The sequence below is a fragment of the Phyllostomus hastatus genome, unplaced genomic scaffold (genome assembly GCF_019186645.2).
Source record: "Phyllostomus hastatus isolate PE091 unplaced genomic scaffold, TTU_PhHast_1.1 phas_contig_65, whole genome shotgun sequence".
NCBI classification, from domain to species: domain Eukaryota; kingdom Metazoa; phylum Chordata; class Mammalia; order Chiroptera; family Phyllostomidae; genus Phyllostomus; species Phyllostomus hastatus.
The window spans coordinates 10,661,766-10,682,405 of record NW_025333932.1 but is presented as its reverse complement, the minus strand read 5'-3'; positions in this window follow the sequence as shown (position 1 = coordinate 10,682,405).

Here is a 20,640-nt window from a genome sequence, read left to right as displayed (position 1 = left end):
TAAGCAATACATAGAACATTTGAGGCAAACCATGTTGCACAAGTTTGCTCATTGCAGGTCCACCTGCCCATCTGATGAGTTCTTACAGCAGTTCCTTCTTGAGAACCAAGTCTTATTAGAGACATGGAAGACTCAGGGCCATTAACAGGAGCTAGCTGAACAATGGACTGGGAATGGACTGATGTTCATGGGAATTAAGCCTTGGATCCACCACATGCAAATAAAATGGACACTGCCTGAGGATTACCAAACTCTGCTACTATAGTTGATGTTGAAAAAGAAAGATTGACCTGCACTCCGAAAGAGATTTGAAATTTCTCTTCTGAAGGAGGACAGCAGGCCCCAATTCAGAGTGACAATGTTCCTTCATTTTATTTATGTGTTTGCAAATCCAGGGACTTTTGGCTGAGTGATCTGAATGAGTATACAAACTTGAAAAGGTTTTAACTTGAAATGAAAAAAGCTTCAGTGCTTGGTTATTTCTGATCTTGTGGGTACTAGGGAGAACTTAGCTGTTGTTTATTCTACCATCAGAGCTTTATGCCATATGGACCTTGCAAAAGGTCCCTTGTGATATCAGTTGGGGTTTCATGCCATTTGGACCTAGGAGAGGCTGTACATGTGATTGGTTAGTGTACCTGGTTGGTACGAGACAAAATTCTAAGGCTAGTTCCTGTCCTCTCCCTCACTTATTTGTGAAACTCTGTCATTGCTTTGGTTGTTTAGAAAAGAAACTGAGAGAGACAGATCCAAGATGGAAAAGAAGTAAGTGGAAGCTGCACTGACTTCCTCCCAAGGCCATCTGGAATTACAACTAAATTGTAGAGAAATCATCCCTAATAACCAACTGAACACTAGGTAGATAGAAGTCTTACAAGCATGGACAGACAGAAGAAACCACAACACCACATCAGGACTGGTAGGGAGTGTGAAGGAGGTACAAGAGGGCTGCCTGAGCTCCCATGGGTGGCAACTGAAGTGCCAGAGAAATATTTCAGCATCCAGGGGATATTCCCTGAGAAGTGTGAGGTCTAAATCCCAAGCTGAGCTCCACAACCTATAGCACCAGGGCCAAGAAAGGAACCCAACTGTGAAAAGTTTCTGTCTGCCAGGGAGACACAGCTGGAGACACATAGAATATACAATTTTGTTTGTAGCAACTTACCCCAGGGGCTCTGACAAAAGGGAACAGAGTGGATTAGACACACTTGAGGAGAGTCTGGGGATAGTGGCTTTGGGGAGAGAACTGAGGGAGCAACCACCAAGACCCCTGTACTGAGTCATTTCCATACTTTAAGAGCCATCTTTCTCAGGCAGAGCACTCTTCTCCATGTGGTATCAGGCTGAGGGGAAGCAATAGCCCTATCCATGGAAATGACTCTGCCCCACCTGTGGAGCTTAAACCAGGCTGCTGAGTATAGCATAAGGCTATATTGCTGGTTAAGTTTAACAACTAAGGCAGAACTCAGGGAGATATGAGACTTTAGCTGATACTCCCCTGGGATTAGTGCTGGTAAAACCTGGCCTTGGTATATAACCTATTTCTTCTGCATACACTCAGGCCCAGCAGAGTAAGCCACATGCTATGGATCACTGACAGCATCTGAAAAAGGCCTGTACTAGAGTCTTTGAAGATCTACCTAATATGTAGAAACAAAGACAGAGACACAGCCAAAATGGGAAGACAAAGAAACAGGCCCCAAAATGAAAGAACAAAAGTATTCTACAGAAAAGGAATTACATGAAGTTGAGGCAAGCAAATTATCAGATAGAAAGTTTAGAGTAATTATTATAAGATTAATTGACAGCATGGAAAAAGACATAAAAACCATAAAAAAGGAAGGTCCACTAAGAAATAAAGAATGCAACAGCTGAAATAAATAATACTTTGGAAGGAATAAACAGTGACTAAACAGAAGGTTAGATGAAGCAGAGGATCAAATCAGTGATTGGAAGACAAGGTAGAAAAAACAAGCAAGCAACAAAAAGAAAAAAGAATATAAAAAAATGAGGATAGCTTAAGGAATATTTTAGACAGCACGAAGTGAAACAATATCCACATAATGTGAATACCAGAAAGAGAAGAGAGTAAGCAAGGGACTGAGAACCTACTTGAAGAAAAAAAATGACCCAAACTTCCCTAATCTAGTGAAGGAAAAAGACACACAAGTCCAAGAAGCTTAGAGAATCCCAAAAAACTTGGACTCAAATAGGCCTACACTAAGACAGATCACAGTTAAAATAGCAAGGCTTAAAGACAAAGAGAGAATCTGAAAAGCTGTGAGAAAAAAGTAGGTAGTTACACACAAGGTATCTGATTTCTCAACAGAAAACATTTCAGGCCAGAGATGAGTGTCATGAACTACTCAATGTGATGAAATCAAGAGGCTACAACTAAGGCTACTTTACCCAGCAAGGCTATCATTTAAAATCAAAGGAGAAACAAGGATCATATGGTTTCACATGTGAATTTTACCAAACATTCTAAGAAAAACTAACACCTCTCTTCAAGCTATTTCAAAAAATTCAAGAGGTGGGAAGGTGCCCAAGCTCATTTTATGAGGCCAGCATTATCCTAATTCCAAAATGTGATACAGATGCTCCAAAAAAAATGTTATAGGCCAATATCCCTGATGAATTTAACACTAAAATCCTCAACAACAACAACAACAAAATACAGCAATGCATCAAAAAGATCATACGGCATGATCAAGTGGGATTTATTATGGGAATGCAAAGTTGGTACAACATTTGCAAATCAATAATGTGGTTTACCACATAAAATGAAGAGTAAAAATCACATGATTATATCAATAGATGCAGAAAAAGCATTGGATAAAATCCAGCACCCATTTAGAAAGAAACTCTCAACAAAGCAGGATTAGAGGGAATATACCTAGGATTAGAGGGAATATGACAATAATTATTGTCATATATGACAAACCCACTGCCAACATCATACTCAATGGGCAAAAACTACGAGCATTCCTGTTAAGATCAAGAACAAGACAAGGATACACTCTTTTGCCTTTCTTATTCAATATACTACTGGAAATCCTAGCCACAACAGACTAGAAAAAGAAAAAAAAAGCAACCAAACTGGAAAGGAAAAAAAATGGTCTTTCTTTACAAAGATATGATACTGTACATAGAGAACCACAAAGATTCCACCAAGAAACTACTAAAGCATATCAATGAATTCAGCAAAATAGCAAGGTTCAGATTAATATCCAGAAATCAGCTGCATTTTTATATGCCAATAATGAACTAACAGGAAGGGAAATTAAGAAAATAATCCCATTCCCAATTGCTTCAAACAAAATAGAATACCTAGGAATAAACCTAACCAAGAATGTAAAAGACCAGTACTTAGAAAATTATAACACACTGAAGAAAGAAATTGAAGAGGATACAAATAAGTGGATGCACACACTGTGTTTATGGATGGGAAGAATTAACATCATTAAAATATTCATACTGCCCAAAACAACCTATAGCTGCAGTGCAATTCCTATCAAGATTCCAATGATGTATTTCACAGAACTAGAGCAAATGTTTCAAAAATTTATATGGAACCAAAAAAGGCTCCACATAGCAATAGTAATCCTGAGAAAGAAGAGCAAAGTTTATGGAATCATGCTACCTAATATCAAACTATATATTAGGCCAAAGTAATCAAAATAGCATGGTACTGGCATAAAAGCAAACACATAGATCAATGGAACAAAAAAGAGGACTCAGAAATAAACCCATCCATTTTATGAGGCCAGCATTATCCTTTATAGTTAATTAATATTTCACAGAGGAAGCATGTACATTTTATGGGCTAAAGATAGTTTATTCAATAAATTCTTTCGGAGAAATTGGATGGATACTTGCAGTAAAATAGAACTAGACCACCTTCTTATACCACACACAGGAATAAATTCAAAATGGATTAAAGATTTAAATGTTAGACCCAAAACCATAAAAACCTTAGAAGACAATATAGGTAGCAAAATTTTGTATATTGCTCATAGCATTATTTTATCAGATATATCTCCCCAGGCAAAGGAAACAAAAGAAATAAAAATCACATAGGATTACATCAAACTAAAAGGTTTTTACAAAGCAAAGGTAAACATCAAAAAAATAAAACTGAGCCCTGGCTGGCGTAGCTCAGTGGATTGAGCGCGGGCTGGGAACCAAAGTGTCCCAGGTTCGACTCCCAGCCAGGGTACATGCCTGGGTTGCAGGCCATAACCCCCAGCAACCGCACATTGATGTTTCTCTCTCTCTCTCTCTCTCTCTCTCTCTCTCTCTCTCTCTCTCTCTATCTATCTATCTCTATCTCTATCTCTATCTCTATCTCTCCCTTCCCTCTCTAAAAATAAATAAATAAAATCTTAAAAAATAAATAAATAAATAAATAAATAAATAAATAAAACTGAAAGACAACCCACAGAATGGGAGAACATATTCACCAATACATCTGATAAGGGGTTAATATCCAAAATTTATAAAGGATTTGCAAAAGTCAACACTAAAAAACAAATGACTCAAAAAAATGAACAAAGGGCCTGAATAGACACTTCTCCAAAGAGGACATACAGTTGGCCAACTGATATTTGAAAAGATGCTCAACATCACTAATCATCAAAGATGATTATGGTCCATTATGGTCCATTAAAACCATAATGAGATATTACCTCACACCTGTCAGAATGGCTATCATCAATAAATCAACAAACATCAAATGATGGTGAGGATGTGGAGAAAGGGGAACCTTTTTGTACTATTGGTGGGAATGCAGATTTGAAAGCAGTATGGAGATACTTCAAATAATTAAAATATGGACCTGCCTTTTGAACCAGCAATCTCACTTCAGGGAATATATCCAAAGAACCCAAAACACTAATTCAAAAGAATATAAACACCCATATGTTCATTGCAGCATCATATACAACTGCCAAGACATGGAATCAGCCCAAATGTCCATCAGTAGATCATGGATAAAACAATGATAGGACATTTACGCAATGGAATACTACTTGGCCATAAAAAAGAAGACAGTATGGATGGCCTTAGATAACATTATAGTAAGTGAAGTAAGCCAGGCAGAGAAAAATATTGTGTGATTTTCCTCATGTGTGGAACGTAGTGAACAAACAAAGCTAAGAAGCAAAATAGAGACAGACTAATAGATAGAGAGAAGAAAGACAACTAATGAGGAGGGAAGGTTAAAAGGTGGAGGGATTGAGTAAAATGAAAAAGGACTCATAGACATGGACAACAGTGTGGTGATTTGCAGGGGGGAATGGGATATAAGAGGACTGAATGGCAAAGGAAATAAAACCAATAAAAACAAAGACATTAAGGTTTCTAAAGGTTAGAGCTTAACATTAAATTGGAAAGCAAAGTAACAAAAGATGTAAGGCATAAAGGTTATTGTGAGCATTTGACTTTAGTGCAGCTAATTGTCCTCAAAGATTTTTTTTTCACTTAGAAGTTTAATATGGAGAATTTGCCAAATTGTCACTGTTTGATATCATTCCAGCAAAGGACTTGCAGCTGAACATTTTTTTAAAAGGTAGTCTTTCAGACTCAGAGATGGTGTAAGCCCCACTTGAGAAGTTTTCCTTATCACAACCTCCCAAGACTCAATAGTTTGGCTGGACTAAATGATTGAGTTGGTGAAGTATGGGGCAGCCTATCAGCTTCATTGAAATTGGTTTTCTTTTCTGCCTTATTTGTTTGGACAGAAAAGATCCAGAAATGTTAAAAGTGGGGAATTGTAAAAGTCCCTTCCTTAGTTATTTAGTTATTGTAGATCTGACTGTGCCTTCTAAGGGTTAGCTCTTGCCCAACTTGCCATCTCCAGAACACTACAAGGATACCAACTTGCCCACCACACTAAGAGACAACTAACTGACCTCGACATTGAAAGACCCTTCTCCCTAATGTGAAGACTCCCTCTACTCCAGAACCCCTATGTTAGGGACCTCTGGACCTGGGGATAGGTAGAACTAATACCTTGGCCAGCAGAAAGTAGTTACAGAAGAATGAGACTTTCATCCATTTGCCCTTGTAAGATTGCAAGTGTCCAGAGAATTAAAAGGGGGGAGTTGCAATAGGAGCACACACACTGCGAGAAATTGGGGAAGGGCTTTGATCTGTACATGCATGCATCATCCCAGCAATGGGGATAATGCACGGGGGTTGAGTTATTTAAAAAAAAAAAAAAAGAAGAAGTAGACTAGAGCTAGGAAGGTGATTGGATGGAGGGAAATTCCCTTCCATCCACTTTCACCACACAGGAAGTTATGGGGAGTTGTCTTTAAATAGCAGAACATGCAGAAACACTGTGCACTTTGTAGCCCCCTCTGCTTGTTAGTCATACATGGGAAGCTCAGGCTCCCATACTAGCAGGAGGCAGTGTGGTCTGGTAAGGGTTAGGGTTAGGGCTAGCTCTAGGGTTAGGGATAGAGTTAGAAAGGCCCTAGAGCACAGCAAGCTCAAAAGAGAGAAAGGGAGAAGGCTCAGGCAGATGAATCATGCGTGTTGCACAGGTGGGTGGCAAACTTTGTGACCCTCCCCCACATGAGAAGCTGGGCCCAACAGCTGCTGGCCCATCTTCCATGCATGCCCCAGGGTGGGCTCTGCCAGCAGAGCTGCTGCAGCCTGTACTATGGTTTCTGCTGCCAGCCAATGCTCTGCAGGCCTGGGAAATGGAGAAAAGGCCTCAAACCTGTCATGACCAGAAGTGTGCTTCAGCCACCTCTGTCTTTTCCAAGGCTGATGCTTTAAAAAGGGAGAGGTAATTCTGGGTGTGGCCTAGGGCTGCCCTGGCCTATCAGAGGGTGGTAGGGTTTGTTTTTCTGATTGCGCCTTACTTGCCAGTAAATGGGTTTTGGGGAAGAAAAATGACTGCCTTTATTTTAAATTGCATGCTTAAATAAAAGATTCTTTTACCCTTTCTACCAAACTCTGTCTTTGGAGTTTTGCTTGGCAGACAGTCAGTGGGAGGGCCACCCCACAAATGGATGGGTTTGGTAAGAGTAGTTCATGTTGAGTTAACACCTGTGTGAGAGTTCTCTCTTGTAGCTTCCCGGATCCATTTGAAGTGACATTTTAATTTTCATTTTCACATGTTTTTAATTTCCAAAAGACAGCTATGATCAATGAAATGCTAAACTAGTTCTGTCTAGCAGAAATCTAACACGAATCATGTAAGTAATTTTCAAGTTTTTGAAGCTATATTTTAAAGTAGTAAAGGAACAGGTAAATTTAGTCTCAATAATATATTTAATTAAACCCATATATCCAAATATTATGATTTCTGAAAAATAATTGAAATTATTAATTAGATACTACTAATGGTATACCTGTCACATTCACTACAACACACCACAGTGTTGATGCTGAAGTTAAAGTGAAATGTAGTGGCAATTAAGCAATAAAATTTTATTATGGGAAACATGTTTTAGAGTGCTTCAGTTTTTAAATTAATGTTAAATTAAATAGAATTTGAAATTCAGCTCCTGCATTACACTAGGCACTTTCGGTGCTCAATAGTTTCATGCAATTGGTAGTTCCCATCTCAGGATTACACTTCTCACCTCTGTTGATGATGGCAGTGAGTGATTTTCAATGGAAGCTGCACATCACCACTAGAGATGTACTGGCCAAAGAGATAGTTTCCTGGACACTGTTGACAACCACTGATCAAAATAAATTAATCAATTATATTTACACTTTATTTTTTTAAAAAGGGACCAATTAAAATAATAATGAACAATGTTGTTGATCTTAAAATTAATTCTGTTGTCATCCTGCCAAGTAACACTACTTTCAAAACTTTGGATCTGAAATCTTATTTTCTTATTAAAAAACATTTGCCCTTTCAGAACTTTTATATTCTCACTATACAAATTATCTAATTTCATCCACACTTCAGAACACTGGCCATTTCAACTGTCTGGGTCTTCAGCCTCCCAGTGAAGCATCTCCATCCCTGTGTATACCAGACACTGTGGCACATCATTTACAAGTACCCTTCAGCCATACTCACAACCACTTGTTTTCTTGTCCTGCTTCCACACTGGATCTGTAAATCACTGCAAATGTGTTTCACTTCCCCTGTTTTTACCTTTACACTATTAAGCACCACTGAGAAAAATACCTTTTTTCAAGCTGTAAACAATCACTATCAAACACTGCCAGCCTTCTGCATGGCAGGGTCGAATACTTTCCTCCATTCCACATTCCATCCCCATGCTCACACACACCATGATGCCCTTTCATGACAGACAAAATGTATCTTTTTAAAAGTTTTTATTCATTTATTATTTTAGAGAGAGGGGAATGGAGAAAGAAACAGAGAGATACATCGAGTGGTTACCTCTCAACACATAACCAGGTACCTGGCCTGCAAACCGGGAATGTGCCCTGATCAGAAATTGAACCAATGATGACCTTTCAGTTTGTAGGATGATGACCAGCACACTGAGCTACACCAGTCAGAGCCACAGTGTATCTTCTTAAATTACACCTAATAGAGATACCAAGCAGCAGAAACCCTTCAACTTCCTACCTCCACCCGCAAATGAATCTACCTTCAGTTACCACCTAACCTCCTTCTATCTCAGTGAAACAAGTGCCAAGTTATCTGTTCAAAGTTTACGTTGCTCTTCAGTAAAATTCTGAATCTCTTCAGAGACCTTTTTCCTCAGCATTGTTATCCTTTTTTTTTATTCATTACCTTTGGTGTATAGTCATCTCTGCTATGTTAAAAAAATTAACAAAGTAAAAACTTTTCCCCTCTGTATATTATCCCATCTTTCTTCGTTTCTTCACAATTAGTTCCCCAGGAATAAAATATTCTCCCTATGTTGTGCAATTCTATTTCCCCTTGATTCCTAGTTGCATGTGTACCCGGTTTCTATCCTCATAACTCCACTGAATCTGCTCTTAGTGAGATCAAGGTTAATGGTCCTTAATGCCAAATGTAGTGGACACTTCTAAACACTAACTTTACCTTACCCCTCTCTTTAACATTTGATTAACTCTTTCATCCCCTGGCTTTCCTGAAACTAACCTTTGCTAATTTTTTCCCAGATATTCTAGCCATTCCTTTTCAGTCTTTGTTATTAGACCCTTTTCTGATTTCATGTTGAAAAGTTAGAAATTTTAGTAATATAACTTTTAAATGACATTCACAACATTATAAGATGAAAAGTGAACATGGTGGTTGTCTTCTGAAAATCGTTCAGCCTGTTGACTTGGTGAAAAGACAATTCACCAGACTGGGTGAAGGATTGCTTTACATGGGAGCTTCCACTCTTGGACATAAAGCCTCTATCCTTCAAACGTGTCTTTAGACAATGTAAAAATCTTAATGATGATATCCTCAGACTGCTACCACACAATAGCACCATAAAGAATACCAGTCATGGATATAATCATTAAAAAATTGTCTAACAATTGCAATATTAAGATGCATAGGCTGTAGATACAATTGTATAACTGACTACAATCAATAGTAAAACTTAAAGCATATACAACTCTCTAAGAAATTACATGCAAAAATTTTTAAATAACAGTACTGTGTTTCTAACTTTATCATAAATTAAAAAGAATGTATCTGATATATGAATGCCTCACCAACTGAAGGCCACTTCTGGCAATAACATCTGATTTCTTTCAAATGTCCTGGTCACTTACCTATCAATGTATCTGAGTATCAAATATCAATTTCAAAGAAAAGACTGCTCTTAAAATGTAAGAAAAATGTATACAGTTATTAGAAAATTGTAACAGTGTACTATAAAGAAAAATTATTTCTAAATTATTTAATGATATGCCATCAAAATTCTAAGCTATTTAAATAGTTTTTCAAAAGTGACTTTCTAGCTGTTGCAAATAGATATGTAAAATCAGTAACACTGTGCCCTGGCCAGTGTGGCAGTTTGGTTGGAGTGTTGTCTTATAACCAAAAGGTTGCAGGCTCAGTTCCTGGTCAGGACACATATCTAGGTCACAGGTTCAATGTCCTGTTCTCAATGCATGTGTGTGCAGGAGGCAAACTGATAGATGCTTCTCTTTTGCATTGATGTATCTCTCTTTCCACCTTTCTATCTCCCTTCCTCTCTCTCCGTAAACTAATGAAAACAAGTTCTCTGGTGAGGACAAAGAAAAGAAATAAATAACACTGTATAAAAAGAAAAAAAATATGAGAGAATTAAATGACCAAAATCTTATGAAGAAAAAAGTGAAAATTACCGGATCCACTCACATTTGAGATGGTATTTTGAAATTTTTTCTTTTGAATTTTTTGTTTTAGTTTTCTGTATTCCTATTGGCAGAGATGATAACAAATTTAGATAATTCAAGCCTTCCTACTTGTGAATAAAATGAGAATTCTGTTGTACTGAAATTACCCTGTACAGAATTGCTGCAAGCACATTTGAGCCAGAATATAGCTAGGTGTCAGAGCCCTTTGCGTATTTCAAACTCCACACAGTACCCAGGGCTCTCACCAGGCAGGCAGCCCATTTTGTGAGGGGTTAATTCATGCTTCCTTCATCCTACCTCTGACCTTGACATGAGAACTGTAGCTAAATGCACTAACAATACTTAATCTTCAAAACTAGAGACAGCTAAGCAGATACAGACAGTATCAGTTTAGAGACAAAGGACCCCATACAACACCACTTCAGAGTAAAAGATGGACAAACTTGTCAATAACTATCAAACACAAAGCCTGAAAAATAACCAATTCAATATTTATTTTAATTATCACCTATATGATTTTTATTACCTATATGATTTTTAAGTAAATATCTATGAAAAATTTAAATAAGTTAAATTTTATTCATCAAGATACCCAAATGCTTTACTGATAGAGTAAATTTTCCTAAAAATATCTTTGTTCTTCACCCAAGAAGAAAGTTGTCTGTAAATACAGCAGGGCAGGAAAACCTACAATAAAACCTAGCTTGTTACAAGCTTAAGACCACTGGAATGATTCACCAGAAGGTAGAGTAAATGGCCAGAATGAATCATGGTAGGGGGCCAAATACAGATTCAGCTGATGTTAAGGTCATTCATGGCATCAATTCTACATGATACCATGAGCTAAAATTGTGTTTTTTCCACTTTTCATGCCTCCTGTGTCAACTGAATCCATATTCCCATAACTTGAATAGCAGCTATTACTCTTGTAGCCAATTCACTCAAATTGATTGCTAGCTAAATGGACTTTCCTGATGTGCATTGAGAAAGTACTATTCTCTAAGTAAATAAGCATGTAAGCATGTATTGTATATAAATTAGTTTGAAATGAACAACTTAGTAAATCTTATTTTAAATCTTGTATTATCAGAAAGAAATCTCCTTAGTTATGATTTTTATTTCAAAGGAAATATATTAAAAACATAAGTTGAGGTAGTTAGTTTTAGAAAATTAAATACAAATCCCCATCTACTTAAAAATGAGACATTAAAAAGACCTAATGCTTGGAACTAAAAACATAAATGCCTCAAAGTCTTTCAAATGAAACAGGTAATTTCATTCACTTTCCTCTCTCCTGAATATTGGTGCTGTCATTCACTTAATGCCACTACACTAGCTTGTCAGTTTTTTCATATTATTTTCCATTGGAAATACAAGCATGTGTCCAATCTTTTATGGAGGTTTGTTTATGTGCTAGGCAGTCTACCTAATACTTTGCATATGTTATCTCATTATGAATCCTGAAATACCAACTCAAAGGAACCTATGCACCCCAATGTTCATAGCAGCACAATTTATGGCAGCCAAGTGTTGGAAGCAACCTCAGTGTCCATCAGTGAATGAGTGGATCAAAAAATTGTGGTACATTTATACAATGGGATACTATGCTGCAGGAACAAAGAAGGAGCTCCTCCCCTTTGTGACAGCATGACCTGGAGAGCATTATGCTAAATTAACCAAGCCAGGTGGTAAAAGACAAATACCATATGATCTCATCTACAAGTGGAACCTAATCAACAAAACAAACAAGCAAAGAAAATATAACCAGAGACACTGAAATAAAGAACAAACTGACAGTAACCAGAGGAGAGGGGGAAAGAAGGTAACAGGGGAGGGGAAAGGGAAGGGTCATCAAGGAACATGTATAAAGGACCCATGGATAAAACCAAAGTAGGGTAGGATCTAGAGTAGCAAGCAAGGATGGATGGGGTGGGGCAGAGTGGTTGGGGGAAAGTGGAGACAACTGTACTTGAACAACAGTAAAAAAAGTTAAAATTAAAAAATCCCTTCCATCTACCCTTTGAGAATTCAACATTTTTCCTATTTTCCAGATTAGAAAATTGAAGCTTGAAGACGACAAGAACAACTAATTGCAGAAAGGTAGCATGCCAGTCTAAATCTGCCTTACTCCAGAGCCTGAAGCTTAACCTGAACAAGAAATGTCCTCTATGAATGACTAAGCCAGATCAGCTTCCTCATAACAAAAATATAATTAAACTTTCAAAATTATATTGCAATATAATTAACATAGGAGTTTCTAGACAGCTATGAGAATTAATAAGCTAAGATAACCAAAAATGAGCAGCATTTCAAAACGTTACTAGCCCATTCTCTTCAAAAAATGCCAAGGTTATAAAGTACAAAGAAATTATGGTGAGCAATTCCACATCGAATAAAACTAAAGAAATATGACAATCAAATATAAGAAATTAGCCTGAAGTGGACTCTGGACTTGGGAAAGAAAGTAGCTGTAAAATAGCATTTTTAGAACAATGGGAGAAATTTAAACATAGACTGTGGATTAGACAGGAGTAGTGTATCAATGTTAAGCTCCTTTATTGTTATCACTGTACTGAGTATATAGGAGTTTTGTTTCCTGGTTTGCCACTGTCTACTGTAAGTTTGAAATTACTTCAAATTATATCAAAATAAAAAGTGGCTGATAAATATAAGTAAACAAATAAAGGAAGGCAAACAGGAAGCTAACAACTGAATGATTACATTTCATATATTTTATATTATGATAAATATATACTATGGTGAAAAAGGAAAAAATGAATCAATATGTTGCTTTAAATATTTTATTATTTGAGTAAAGAATACTATGTATTCTGTATAGCATGGCTACAGGGCATTATAGTTGATTATTATTATTATTATTATTATCATTTTTAAATTGGAAAGAATCTATCAGGGTCTTGTCTAAGAAGACCTGGTTAGTACTTGAAGAGTTTATTAACTTATGCTTAACTAACCTTGAATTACAATGTAAATCCCTTGAAAAGAAATAGTCACATAATACTATATAAAGTCATTGCTACTGTATTTTAAATATTCTCCCTTAATATTCTTAATCTCTAAGTACTATAAAACAACATTGACATTCTAACAAGATTTTTGAAAGGATACTGATTGCTACCAGTTTTGAATGACATCTAGCATCCAGCACAACCCAGATGAGAGAATACAAGAAGCTGAAACTAAATAATATTTCCAAATCATGAAGAAATATACAAATATAAAAATGTAAAGATATTCTATACCTAGTAAAATGCATCTAAGTGCATTTAATGTCATAATTTTGGTGGGATAAATATTTTTTTCAGTAATATAAAAACATGACATGAACCCTATGTCAGTAATCTATTTTAAACATTTACTTTGTTTGGAAAAGTAAAAAATATAGAAGGTATAATCATATACCTTCTCAGTTGAGTAAAGGGTACTTTATAAAAGTATACACATTAGATTACTTGGTCTAAAATTACAATTTATAACAATGCTTCAACTGGATTTTGACCAATTATGTCTTTAAAAGGAGCTATATAAAACAAATATGTCAAAATGTCTGGTTTATGGTGCAGAAAATGGATAGCTCTAATTTTCAATACATTGAATTTTTTCAGAATTTTCAAGATTAATCACTGTTAGAAAAGTATCACTGGAAAATGAGGTGGAATTAGGGAATAAAACAAGAAAATGATTATTTGGTCTTAAGTCTTTGCTTTAATTTTCTACAAAACACTGCTGTTTGTGAAACCAGGAGGCCAGAATCTTCAATTACCTCTGTAATATTTTTTACATTTAGGCTTCCTTATCTATGAAATTATGATCTCTTAGAATCTTTTCAACTCTGACATTGCTCCTCAGACAAGCCATAAAAACAACAGCAAATGAATATTTATTTATTTATTTATTTATTTATTTGTTCAATTACAGTTGTCCCCATTTTCCCTTCACCACTCTCCCCCGCCCCACCCACTCCCACCTCCCACACTCAATCTTATCCCTCCATTGGCTTTCTCCATGGGTCCTTTATGCATGTTCCTTGATGACCCTTTCCCTTTTTCTCTTGTTATCCCCCTCCCCTGTCCTTTCTTGTTACCGTCGGTTTGTTCTTTATTTCAATGTCTCTGGTTATATTTTGCTTGCTTGTTTGTTTTGCAAAAGAATATTTTAAAGCCATGATTGATGGGTTGCAATTAGCAGAAACCTGACAAAACTAACCTGAATAAAAATAAAACTGAGACAGGAAAGTAGAAAGTTTCAATATCTCTAAATGAACTGTAAGAAGGACCTGAAAAGCAAAGACCAAGCTAAGTTTTCTCTCTCTCCCTCTCTCTCTCCCTCTCTCTCTCTCCCTCTCCCTGTTAAACCATATACTCACATCTTTTATCTGTGCCTGTCTATTTCATTTTCATCTTTCTCTGCAGACTGTTTTTCTCTTCTTTTCCATACACATGACCAAATACATTGAGGCCACATTGACCTCACTGATTGAATAGCCATTTAGGGTTTTTGGATCTCAATTCTGAATTCCCAGGAGAGAGAAAGCCTTGTCTAACCATCTTCTGGTCTTTTGGGTCATCAGGATTATAGAGGCACAATTTCTTTTTCTTCCCTTCTTCATTTTCACTAGGTTATTGGAAAATGTATTGAAACAAAATAAACCTGTGTTTTTCACCTCTGCTCATTTCAATTGTCACTAGGCAATTGATCCTGTTTGATATCCCACTGTGTCCTAGATTTAATGTATTTATCCCTGAAAGTTGCTTGAAAATACATAGGCCAGGCCTACCACTGGCTTTTGTGGCTTTTAATGGCTATAAATAAGTTACATAAATATTTCATTTAAATGGATTTGGTTGCTTACTCTGAATAAGGCCATTTGTTAAGCATATAAAACCATTATTACATGGGTTCAAGACCTAGCTATACTACTCAATTCCGTTCATGTATTATCCTAAATTAGGACACAATTAAGTAATTTTTAACACTTTATTGGGCACTGTGTTTTATGCAGGGAGAATCTGGCACCAACTTTGTAGGTTTGTAGAAACACAAGGATCATCACTCACAGGTATTGGCTATCCACAGATGTAAGATCCCACATTTTAGAAGCTGAGTTCTTAGCAATAAGTAAAATGCTAAGTTATCTGAGCTGTGACTTTCTTCCCAAAGACTTCCTGCAGTTACTTAGTCTGCTCTACAGAGAAAAATTATTAAGAACTTGACTGACTATATTAAGATTGCTATCTTTCAGATACTTATTCTAAAATTATTCAATGATCCTTACCTTACTCTAAACTATTTTCAAGATTATCATCCTTCTGATTCTTATGTTGTTCTTATTTTCTATCTCCAACTAAATGCACTTACAAATCAAAACCTCTTTCCCTGAAAGGAGCACTATCCATTGAATAAACTGCAGTCCAGTAAATTAAGAGAAAAGAGAACTCTTAAACAGGGAAACCTAATTAGCTACATGAAATTCTCATTGTATATGCACACATTTGTTACTATCATTCCAGAATAATTTTTGAGACACTGAATCAATAAAAAAATTGCAGAGTACCTCCATATATACCTAATATGAAAAGAAAATCAAAGGAGATTTTCTAGAGGAGAATCAAAACATCGCAGTCAATAAAAATGTTTTCTAATAAAAAAGCCAACTACCAAATTCAAGTAAGCAAAAACTTCAACACTACACTCCAAACTGAATTAAAGAATCTTAAGCAGCAACTTGCAAAACAACAACAAACTGAATTGTAAATTCCAAAATTCAGAACAAAAATGAACATCTAAGTAATTTCATAATAAAAACAATTTTTTATTTATAGGATAAAGATTAGTGTGTTAATATTAAATATTAACATGTTTGGATAATATTAATTAAATTACATAGTGCCCAAGAGAGAAAAGCTTAAACTTCAAGGTATAACAAAAAAGCATAGTTGGAAATATTAAAGAAAGACTAAAATAATTGAAAATATGTTAAAACATAGTTCAAAAAATTCAGAAATAAAGAATCCAGAAACTATATTATTGAAAAGATTACCATATACCAGGACAAAAATCTGTTCTTTAATGTTTAACTTCAATATCTTTATTTAAAAATAAATAAAATTATCCTTAGACTATCCACACAAAAAGACAAAGTCTTGTATCAATTAAAGATTTGAAGACATCAAAATTCTAGATATGAACATCTAAACCAAGACAAAGATGGAACAGGTTGAGTTTTAATACCACAAGAAAAAGGAGTGTGAGCAAAGGATTTTTAATCCAGCATCAAGTCTATAAAAAACTGACTAATCCTGTAAGAACTAGGAATACTGTATGAGCCCTTCCTGAAGAACCAATTACAGGACAAGCTTAATTCAGTTAGAAGATGACTGAAAAAACTTTAGCAAAATAACTGATTTTGAGCACTAATTGCATTTAATTGTGGATCTAAGATTAAAGGAAAGATGGTAACAATGGTTAAAGAACAAGAGTAAAAACAGGATAAAATAGCAATGGAAACAGAAGGATTCAAAATATTATTAGAATATTTTGCATAACTTTATAAAAATAAATGCCAAAACACAGATGAAATAGGTAACATCTCAGGAAAATATAATTTGACAAATTTGATTATAATGAGGCAGAAATTTTAAATAGATTATATCCATATGACTAAGAGAGTAAGAGTAGTAGTTATTTAAAAACTACTCAACAAAGAAGCACCAGGTCCAGGTAAGATTCTATGAAAAATTATACCAAAACTTCAAAGACCAGATAATTCCAATGCTATACAAATTGCTACATATCATAGAAAATTAAGGAACAGTTGGAAATATTTTTAAGAAGCCAGAATAATATTATTTCCTAAACAAAAAAAGATAGTATATACCAGTTTTATTCATTAATATCAATCCAAAAATCCTAAATAAAATATTGGCAAATAATTTAATGCTACATTAAGAGATGTACTATTACTAATTGAAGTTTATTTGATAAATACAAAGATAGGTTCATTTTGTTTCAATACACTTTCCAATACCCTAGTGAAAATAAAGAAGGGAAGAAAAAGAAATTGTGATGAAGTCCTGGTGACCCAAGACACCATGACCCAAGGACCAGAACCAAATGGCAACAAACGGCCAGACAAGGATTTTTCTCTCCTGGGGATTTCGATTTGAGGTCCAAAAACCCCAGTTGGCTATTCAATCAGTAAGGTCAATATGACTTGACTGTATTTGGTCATGTGTATTTGGTCATGAGTATTTGGTCAAAAGAAGAGAAAAACAGTCTGTAAAGAAAGTTAAAATGAAGTAGACGTTCACAGAGGAGAGATGCAAGTGTGTAGTCTGAGTGACAGAAAGAAAAATAACACAGACACACACACACACAGAAAGAGAGCCAGGGAGAGGGAGAGACAGAGACAAAGAGAATCTTAGCTTGGTCTTTGCTTTTCAGTTCATGCTTATAGTTCAAGTTAAAACTTATGAATTGTTTATTTCTTGAATTTATCATTTACTATTTTTTGACCATGATTGACCTTGGGTAACTGCAATTACAGAAAGTAAATCACAGATAAGGGAGGACTGCTATATATAAATTTTTCTGGTTTTTGAAGTTGATTTTTATTAATAATAATAACAACATTCTTGACACCTCCAATTGGTTTTTCCATGTGGATCATGACATTTTATTTTATTGTTTTTATTGATATATATTTAACATATAACTTAATTGTGGTCGATGTCGCTGCGTCGTGAACCACAGGTGAGTGTCCGAGCAGCGGAGCTCGCGCAAATCAGGACGCAGGAGATGCAAATGCGGGTGATCAAGAGCAAATGCATGCTCAGGCTTTATTAGCAGTGATATTTATAAAAATATATTTGGCAAGTATTCCTAAGTATATTGAATTTTAGCATAGCTGCACCTATTCAAAACATCTCCTATCAAGTTTACATATTTGTAGAGTACCCTTATATCTTTGTTCTTTTCCCAAGACTCATTTTCCCAAAACTCAACTCCTGGTGTGAGATAATCGCTCTTATCCTACTAGCCCCGGGGAGTAATACAAGCCAGGAGTCCGGTCTCAGAAAGCCTTCTTTCTGACGCCGCCTGGTTTGCCAGGGCTGACACAGACTTCCAGCTGCTTGTCTTTACTCAACCCGAGCCTCAGGAGTCCGCACATTATCCCCACACTTTATATCAGTTTCAAGTGTACAACATAATTTGATATTGTATATATTTTGGAATGATCACAATAAGCCTAGTTAACATCCATCACCACACAGTTACAAAATTTTTTTTCTTGTAATAAGAGCTTTTTTGTTCTTTTATTTTTTCATTTTTAGACTACTCTTTCCTTTTTATTCCTTTTTAACATATTTTATTGATTATGCTATTATAGTTGTCCCATTTCCCCGTTTCACTCCCCTCCACCCTGCACACCCTTTCCCACCCACATTCCCCCCTTTTAGTCCATATCCACGTGTCATAAATTCTTTACCTTCTACATTTCCCATACTATTCTTACCCTCCCGCATCTATCTTCTACCTACCATCTATGCTACTTATTCTCTGTACCTTTTCCCCCTCTCTCCTCCTCCCACTCCCCTGTTGCTAACCCTCCATGTGATCTCCATTTCTGTGGTTCTGTTTCTGTTCTAGTTGATTACTTAGTTTCTTTTTGTTTTTGTTTTAGGTGTGGTTGTTAATAATTACGAGTTTGTTGTCATTTTACTATACTTTTTTTTATCTACATTTTTTTAGATAAGTCACTTTAACATTTCATATAGTAAGGGTTTGGTGATGATGAACTCCTTTAACTTGACCTTATCTGAGATGTACTTCATCTGCCCTTCCATTCTAAATGAAGGCTTTGCTGGATAGTGCAATCTTGGATGTAGGTGCTTACCTTTCATGACTTGGAATACTTCTTTCCAGCCCCTTCCAGCCCCTGTAAGGTCTCTTTTCAGAAATCAGCTGACAGTCTTATGGGAACTCCTTTGTAGGTAACTGTCTCCTTTTCTCTTGCTGCTTCTAGGATTCTCTCCTTCATTTTAATTTTGGGTAACTTAATTATGATGTGCCTTGGTGTATTCCTCCTTGGGTCCAACTTGTTCGGGTCTCTCTGAGCTTTCTGGACTTCTTGGAAGTCTATTTCCTTTGCCAGATTGGGGAAGTTCTCTTTCATTATTTGTTCAAATAAGTTTTCAATTTTTTGCTCTTCTTCTTTTCCTTCTAGCACCCCTATAATTCAGATGTTGGAACGTTTCAAGATGTCCTGGAAGTTGCTAAGCCTCTCATCATTTTCTTGAATTCTTGTTTCTTCATTCTTTCCTGTTTGGCTGTTTCTTTCATCCTTCTGGTCCACTCCATTGATTTGAGTCCCAGTTTTCTTCCCATCACTATTGGTTTCCTGTGTATTTTTCTTCATTTCATTTAGCGTAACCTTCATTTTTTTCATCTAATTTGCGACCAAATTCAACCAATTCTGTGAGCATCCTGATAACTACTGCTTTGAACTGTGCATCTGGTAGGTTGGCTATCTCCTAGTCACTTAGTTGTATTTTCTCTGGAGCTTTGATCTGTTCTTGTGTTTGAGCCATTTTTTTTTTTTGTCTTGTCATGGCTGTTGCAGAGACTTAGGTGTTCACCAGGGCAGGACAACCCAATTGCTGAGTTGTGACATTGTATGTGGGGGCAGGGTCTGAGAGGGAACGATGGTGCTTGCTCCTCTCTTCATCAGATTTCAAGATTTCAGTCCCTTCTGCCACTTCCCCCAAGCTAACTGGGTCTTTCTGGTGCTAATCCCCATGTTGGTGGGCTTGTGCACATTCTAGGACCCCATGAGTCTCTCCAACGCACTCTCCTGTGATGCTGGGAGTCTCTCCATGTGCCTCTACCTTCACAGGTGTTTTCAATCAGTGTCCCAAGGTTCTATTTCTCAGTGCTGGGGGCCTAGGTTGTGTGGTCTGTCTCACTGCCCAGTTGCACCTGGTTTATTTGTGTGTGAATGTGGGATCACCCAGATAGCCAGGCACCTTGCACACAGTGCTTCGCTTCACAGTTGTCCCCTCGCTGGGTCTGCCAGCTGCCTGTGTGCCCAGGGTCCACCCGCTGCGGTCTTGCACCAGGTATGCCTTATGCGCCTGGTGCCACTGCTTTTTGTGCCATGACCCCTCTCCACCCGGCTGCCCGACTCTGCCCTTCCTACCAGTCTGGATGAATGTGTATATTTTAATTTCTTGGTTGTCCAACTTCCATATAGTTCAATTTTCTGTCAGTTCTGGTTGCTATCTTATTTCTAAATTGTTTCTGACCTTATTTTGGTTGTGCAAGGAGGCATAGTGTGTTTACCTACAC